The 7,738-nt window shown below is 31.8% G+C and overlaps 1 pseudogene; it reads left to right on the forward strand.

Moving 5' to 3' along the window:
• The first annotated feature begins 483 nt into the window (after nucleotides 1-483).
• Nucleotides 484-7,738, forward strand: part of LOC137617038 (solute carrier family 7 member 14-like) — a 115,341-nt pseudogene continuing 108,086 nt past the window's right edge.

Consider the following 7,738-nt stretch of genomic DNA (forward strand, 5'->3'; position numbering starts at 1 on the left):
ATCTATCAATCTTATGTGATTATAGCCTTCCTTAAATACGCAAAAACATTTTTGTCCATAATGATAACCCTTTCTTTTCTTAGCAGATGGCATCTATCTCGCGTCCTATTGGTCAATGCAATTATAACCGATTCCTTCCAATCACGACTAACTTATATGACATTTAAAGTGGTCGAAGATGAATATAGTTATTAATAAATTATTGATTATATCAAAATGTACTTAGGCTATGATTTATTCACTGTACAGAAGATATCAAACTGTACAGAATATATTTTCTCTTTTTCATAATCGTGGCACTTACAGCATAGTAGGCATCGCCTTGTAAAGAATTGACACAATCGCTTCTCAGCTCTAGGCTCTCGCGTCTCGCCCCGACCAGCCTTCAGTTACCTCCAGGACGCCAGTGAAGTAGGACGTACCTATCGAGTTCTCTCGTTCCCTTCGGGACACGTGTCTCTCTGGCCTCGTAGGGAAATTCACTGTTTATGTGATCTGATGATTGGAGATGTTTTCTACCGTTTGGTACAGAGGAAAAACTATTCGTGAGTGATGATGCAAAAGATAGCTCTTTTGTGCTTATTCTTACTTATAAATTTCGTAACTTGAACTTCCGGAAGTCTAAGTTTCGATAATTCAAGACGAATCAACTATTCAGTCCAGATATACCGGGAGTGTTGAAGACGGACGGTGGGGTAAAACCGGGTGGGATATAAGTAATTTGGATAGAAAAGACCTTGAATAAAGAACACAAAGACACTGAAACAAAAAGACATACTAAAGATAAGAAAATAGTTTCATGAATGATAATAATGAAAGTATAATACACTCAAATAACAGGAGAAAAATATAACGAAACATAGAATAATGTACAGACTAACTAAAGAAAAGAAAAAAGGTTCATGAATGATAATAATGAACGTATAATAAACTAAAAAAAAAACAGGAAAAATATAACGAAACATAGAATAATGTACAGACTAACTAAAGAAAAGAAAATAGGTTCATGAATGATAATGAAAATAAACCCAAATAACAGGAAAAATATAAAGAAACAGAATAATGTGCAAATAGACTAAAGAAAAGAAAATAGGTTCATGAATGATAATAAAGAAATTATATTAAGCCCAAATAACAGGAGAAAAATATAAAGAAACAGAATAATGTGCAAATAGACTAAAGAAAATAAGTTAATGAATGATAATAATGAAAGTATAATAAACCCAAATAACAGGAAAATATATAGAAACAGAATAATGTGCAAATAGACTAAAGAAAATAAGTTAATGAATGATAATAATGAAAGTATAATAAACCCAAATAACAGGAGAAAAATATAAAGAAACAGAATAATGTGCAAATAGACTAAAAGAAATAAGTTAATGAATGATAATAATGAAAGTATAATAAACCTAAATATCAGGAAAATATATAGAAACATAGAATAATGTAGATCAATATCTGAAGAGGAGAAAACACACCAGCATATGAATCTCGCAAAGAAACTGTCGTAAGGATGGGGGCTGCCAGTACCAGGTTCTGGAACGCTGTCACGAGGAAGAAGACAGTCAATGCGCCAACTCCTGGCCTTCAGAAGCGCCTGTCCCTCGTTGACCTGGTGGCCGTGGGTAAGTGGCGCTTACAAAGAGGCCTTGCATATGACAGATAAAGGCTTTTGATGTTGTTGCTAGAGAGTTTGGAGGGAAGGGGAGGCCTTTGGGAGTTTGTGTGTTTCGAGGCAGATTGTGCTTCCCATTATGTCTGCGAGAGATTTGGGTATATTGTCAGGTTTCCTGTTTCCATTAGGGCGATGGTATTAAAGGTATATTTCTCTGCTTTTTTTTTTTGTTTTTTGTTTTTATATAGTTTTTGGTTAATGTTCTTTTGTTTTGGTAATTACAGCTTTCTGTGTGTCCTTAAAAATACTGGAAATGGTGAGTTATTATAATTATCATTATTATTATTATTTCTACTAGCTAGTCTACAACCCTAGCTGGAAAACCAATATGCTATAAGCCCAAGGGCTCCAACAGGGAAAACAGCCCAACGAAGAAAGGGAATAAGGGAAAAAAGATAGAATAGTGTACCTGAGTGTACCCTCAAGCAAGGGAACTGCAAATCATGACAGTGGCACTACCCAATATTAGAGAACAATGGTTTGCTTTTGGAGTGCCCTTCCATCTCTTCTGCATCAGATTTGATTCAGCTTAGAGTTCCAAGGTAACCTTTATTTCTCTGCCCACTTTTAACATCTGTCTCCATAGGAAAGTTATGCTATTCAATATCTGCGGCCTGAGTAAAGTGCGTGCTTCTCGGTTTGCAGTTAAACCCAGCAGCCACGATCTGTTGAAGTGTCACGGTGTCAATCAACCCGGTGTCAAAGAACATTCAGTTCATTAACTCAAGAAATATGAACCAGTTTTACAGGCAGTGTTATTGATACAAAGAACTTGTAATTTAAGAAAGGTTGCAACTTTGCTTCACCCTGTTGAACTTTTACTGTTGTTTAGGTATTTACGTATGTATAATGGTTAGGCAATCTTTGTTTCTTTAATAATTATTTGTAATTATCCTTTTTATGTATTTTCTTTTTCTCATAGATGGTTGGTTCAAATTTTACGAGTCTTCATCAGGAATTTAATTTGAATGGTGGTAATAAGATTAAGTATATACACATATACATAATATATATATATATATATATATATATATTACATATATATAAATATATATATATATATATATATATATATATTACATATATATATATATATATATATATATATTACATATATATATATATATATATATATATATATATATATATATATATATATATATATATATATATATATATATAATAAAGTAAAACATTTATATGATCATCATCCGTTTACAGTGCATGTTTTACAGGTTTAAATATATATATATATATATATATATATATATATATATATATATATATATATATATATATATATATATATATATATGTATATATATATATATATATATATATATATATATATATATACAGTACTTAGACCTGGTAAAGATTGTAACGCAAATTACCATTTTACTATTCAAATATCAGTAGATACAATATTCTATTCCCCATAGAGAGGAATAAATTAATGACGAAAATTTGTTTTATAACAAATAGCTAGGTAGGGACGTTTCCAATATGTTGCAAAACTATATCCCGAGTCTTATAACATACGCATCCCATTTCTTAAATTTCTGCTATAGGAATAATAATGATAATAATAATAATAATTATTATTATTATTATTATTATTATTATTATTACAAGCTAAGCTACAACCCTAGTTGGAAAAGCAATATGCTATAAGCCCAAGGGCACCCACAGGGAACAAATAGCCCAGTGAGGAAAGGAAACAAGAAAATAAAATACAAGAGAAATAATAAACAATAAAAAAATTTCTGCTATAGGAATAATAGTAATAATAATTATTATTATTATTATCATTATTATTATTATTATTATTATTATTATTGCAAGCTAAGCTACAACCCTAGTTGGAAAAGCAATATGCTATAAGCCCAAGGGCTCCCACAGGGAACAAATAGCCCAGTGAGGAAAGGAAACAAAGAAATAAAATACAAGAGAAATAATAAACAACAAAAAAGCATTAAATTATACCTCATACATAAACTATAAAAACTCAAAAAAAAATCCAAGATGAAGAGAAATAAGATAGAATAGTGTGCTCGAGTGTATACCCTCAAGCAAGCGAACTCTAATCCAAGCCAGTGGAAGTATTCTGTTTCCTAAAAGACGAAACTTGAACCTGTGTTTCATATACTATTGCGATGTAAAGAGAGATGTTATTCCCTTCAGACTGTAATATAAACATTTTTTCTTCCATACAAACTACCACCTAATCAGTTATCATATTCCTTAATAAGCGCAGTGTAAAAAATATTTTTATTCCGTAGAGAGTGGAACTCAAACAGGAATTTTATTTTATGAATATACTATCACAAAGACTGGAATGTATAAAGTTATTTCAATCTCCAAAGACCGCAAGGTAAATAGTACTTTTATCTTTAAAAGACTGTAATTAAAACTGGAATTTTATTGCCAAAAGCCAGCAATGTAATCAGTTACATCATTCCAAAATGACAGCAATTTAGACAAGTATTTCGTACCAAAACTAGAAAATCCCTCTGAGAGTGCGGACCTCCGCCACGGCAGCTTATTTCTCGATACCAGGGGTAATTTGGTCGGCCTTTTGCTCGACCTTGACCTTTGACCTATGACTTTCAAAATTGAATAACTTCCACGTCTGAACATAACAATTAATTCGCTACTCTATGAGTAAAATTGTGGCCAAGAAGTTTTTCACAAACAAAAAAACAGACAAAAAGGGCGGAAAACATAACCTTTCAACTTCGTTGGCGGAGGTAATAACTCCATGGTAAACATGTATTTAATATATAAAAATATTACGATGTAAACATGTATTTTGTTCATAACAAAATTAGACATACACAGCCGATTTACATTAAAAATATTGGAATATACACATGCATTTCAATCCCAAAAAAACTTTAATGTAAACATGTATTTAATATATAAAAATAATACGATGTAAACACGTACTTTACTCATAATAAATTTTGATATAAACAAGCGTTTTACATTCAAAAGAATGGAATATAAACATGCATTTACCATTCAAAAATAATAGAATACAACATGCATTCAACATCCCAAAAGAATGGAATATAAATACGCATTTAACATCCCAAAGGAATAGAATATAAACATGCATTTAACATACCAAAAGAATGGAATATAAACATGCATTTAACATACCAAAAGAATGGAATATAAACATGCATTCAACATCCAAAGAGAATGGAATAGAAACATGCATTTACCATTCAAAAATAATAGAATACAACATGCATTCAACATCCCAAAAGAATGGAATATAAATATGCATTTAACATCCCAAAGGAATAGAATATAAACATGCATTTAACATCCCAAAAGATTGGAATATAAATATGCATTTAACATCCCAAAGGAATAGAATATAAACATGCATTTAACATCCCAAAAGAATAGAATATAAACATGCATTTAACATCCCAAAAGAATGGAATATAATCATGAATTCAACATCCCAAAAGAATGGAATATAAACATGCATTCAACATCCCAAAAGAATGGAATATAAACATGTATTTAATATCCCAAAAGAATGGAATATAAACATGCATTTACCATCCCAAAAGAATGGAATATAAACATCCACTTAACATCCCAAAAGAATGGGACATGAACACGAACAGTGTTCCTCAAAGATCGCGAAGTAATCACGCATTCCAGGTTCCAAATCATTGCAACGAAAATATGCATTTTGCATCCTAAAATTATTCAGGGCAAACAGGCAGTTGCTCAACATCATCTGGCTGAACTACAAGTGAAATAAGGTGCCATGTTTGTTCCCACGCAAGTTTCGAAACAAAAATCTGTAAAGGGGATATTACGGATCTCTTCACATTGTAGTGTACCCTTGCGTCATTATCGGAGTTTCAACTCACTGAACCTGCTTGATAAGTTTTGGATGGCAAAGTTATATTAAAATGCTGCATTGAGAGAGAGAGAGAGAGAGAGAGAGAGAGAGAGAGAGAATTTTGGTATGTCATAAATATGTATGTATGTATGTATGTGTGTATATATATATATATATATATACACAGAGAGAGAGAGAGAGAGAGGAGAGAGAGAGAGAGAGAATTTTGGCAGTCATAAATATGTGTGTGCATATATATATATATATATATATCTACAGAGAGAGAGAGAGAGAGAGAGAGAGAGAGATGCCTTAACATGGTGAAAGGGTTTTTACACTGTACTAGTCAAGACCACCCATACTAGGTTAGTTTGCTGTGAGTAATCAGAAGAAAATCTCCCACCATCACCAATCCGCAGCTGGCCAGTAGTGTTGATGAAAACTGGCCAAACCCCAGACATCATTACAGACATGTCTAAGGCCTTTGTCCTGCAGTGGACTAGAAACGGTTGCATTTGCTGTTGTATTGTTAGGCATACACACACACATATATGTATGTATATATATATATATATATATATGTATATATATATATATATATATATATGCACAATTATGGCGACTTCAGTGACCACCTTTTCCAAGGTGTAACCAGACTATGTGGACACCATGGCTAAATGATACAACAATCGGTTCACACTTGCTAGGTGCGGCTGTCGCTTCTTTCTTACTGTTCACTAGGTCATTCAGCTTTCAATGGGTACCTGGGGCGCGGGACTTGCAATTTCATCGCTAGAAAAACCGGAAGGATGTATACCCAAAGGCAATTGAGGTGAATGATGATAAGACACAAACGCACACATTATAGAAAGTGAAATATGATACGCTAAGATTGCTGGAAAGATCCACGAGGAACATCAATTGAGAGATGGTGCTCGTTCGAAATATAAGGTTTTTCAAATATATAAAAAAGTAAGGGAATTTTTTCTTACTTTCTTCAGCCTGACATAAGGCAGATTCTGCCAGAGAGAGAGAGAGAGAGAGAGAGAGAGAGAGAGAGAGAGAGAGAGAGAGAATTACAAGGATGTTTTTCAAATATATAAAAAAGTAAGGGAATTTTTTCTTACTTTCTTCAGCCTGACTTAAGGCAGATTCTGAGAGAGAGAGAGAGAGAGAGAGAGAGAGAGAGAGAGAGAGAGAGAGTTATAAGGATTTTGGATGTCTCAAAGACATTTTACTCCATCCGCAGAGACTTCATTTACTCTTGGGTAGAGCGATTTATTTTAAGCATTTAGACAGGTTTATGATCTTGTCTAACTTATTTTTGAACTCGTTTACCGTGTTACTGTTTACTACATCCACTGGAAGTCTATTCTAAGTATTTACTATTTTGTATGTAAAGAAATTACCACACTGAGTGGTGTTGTATCTTTTCAATTCCAGTTTGTATCCCTTATCTCTGAACTGATTTTGGCTAAGCATCATTAGAGAGAGAGAGAGAGAGAGAGAGAGAGAGAGAGAGAGAGAGAGAGAATAACAAGAAAATGTATCCCAGAATATCTCGCCTAGTGGAAGTCGTGCTGGCGATTAAAAAAAAAAAAAAAAAAGTGAAAGAAATAGCCGAATTCAAACTCTTCATAGAAGTGCGAGTTTAGTAAAACTTTGCAAACATCAGCAAAAAATAAAAGGGGAAGCAACAGGGAGGTGTTGGTCTGAAGGATTTAAACCGCCCATCCTTCTTTTGGAGAGAGCTTGGGCTGAACCGTGGCATGTTTCATTGGTTAGCACCTGTGCGTGATTTTTTTTTTTATTTCTTTTAATGTTTCAAAATATTGATATTTTTACTGTTATTAAAACTTATTAAATTTTGTATTATCATTATATTCATTATTGAATTACTATTATTCAAATTATCATTATCATTAATAAAATTATAATTATCATTGTTATTAAAATTTAAATGATTATTATTAAAATTATCATTAAAATCATTATCAAAATTGGTGAAATTATTATAATTATTAGCAAAATTATTAATAAGTTATTATTATTAACAATCATTATTATTAAAATTATTAAATTCTTTATTATTAACATTATTCTTAAAATTATCAATATTCTAAAAATAATTCTAATAATGATAAATATGATAATTTTGATAATAATAATAAACCTTAGGATACTGTCAC

The sequence above is a fragment of the Palaemon carinicauda genome, chromosome 23, assembly GCF_036898095.1.
Source record: "Palaemon carinicauda isolate YSFRI2023 chromosome 23, ASM3689809v2, whole genome shotgun sequence".
Taxonomy (NCBI): domain Eukaryota; kingdom Metazoa; phylum Arthropoda; class Malacostraca; order Decapoda; family Palaemonidae; genus Palaemon; species Palaemon carinicauda.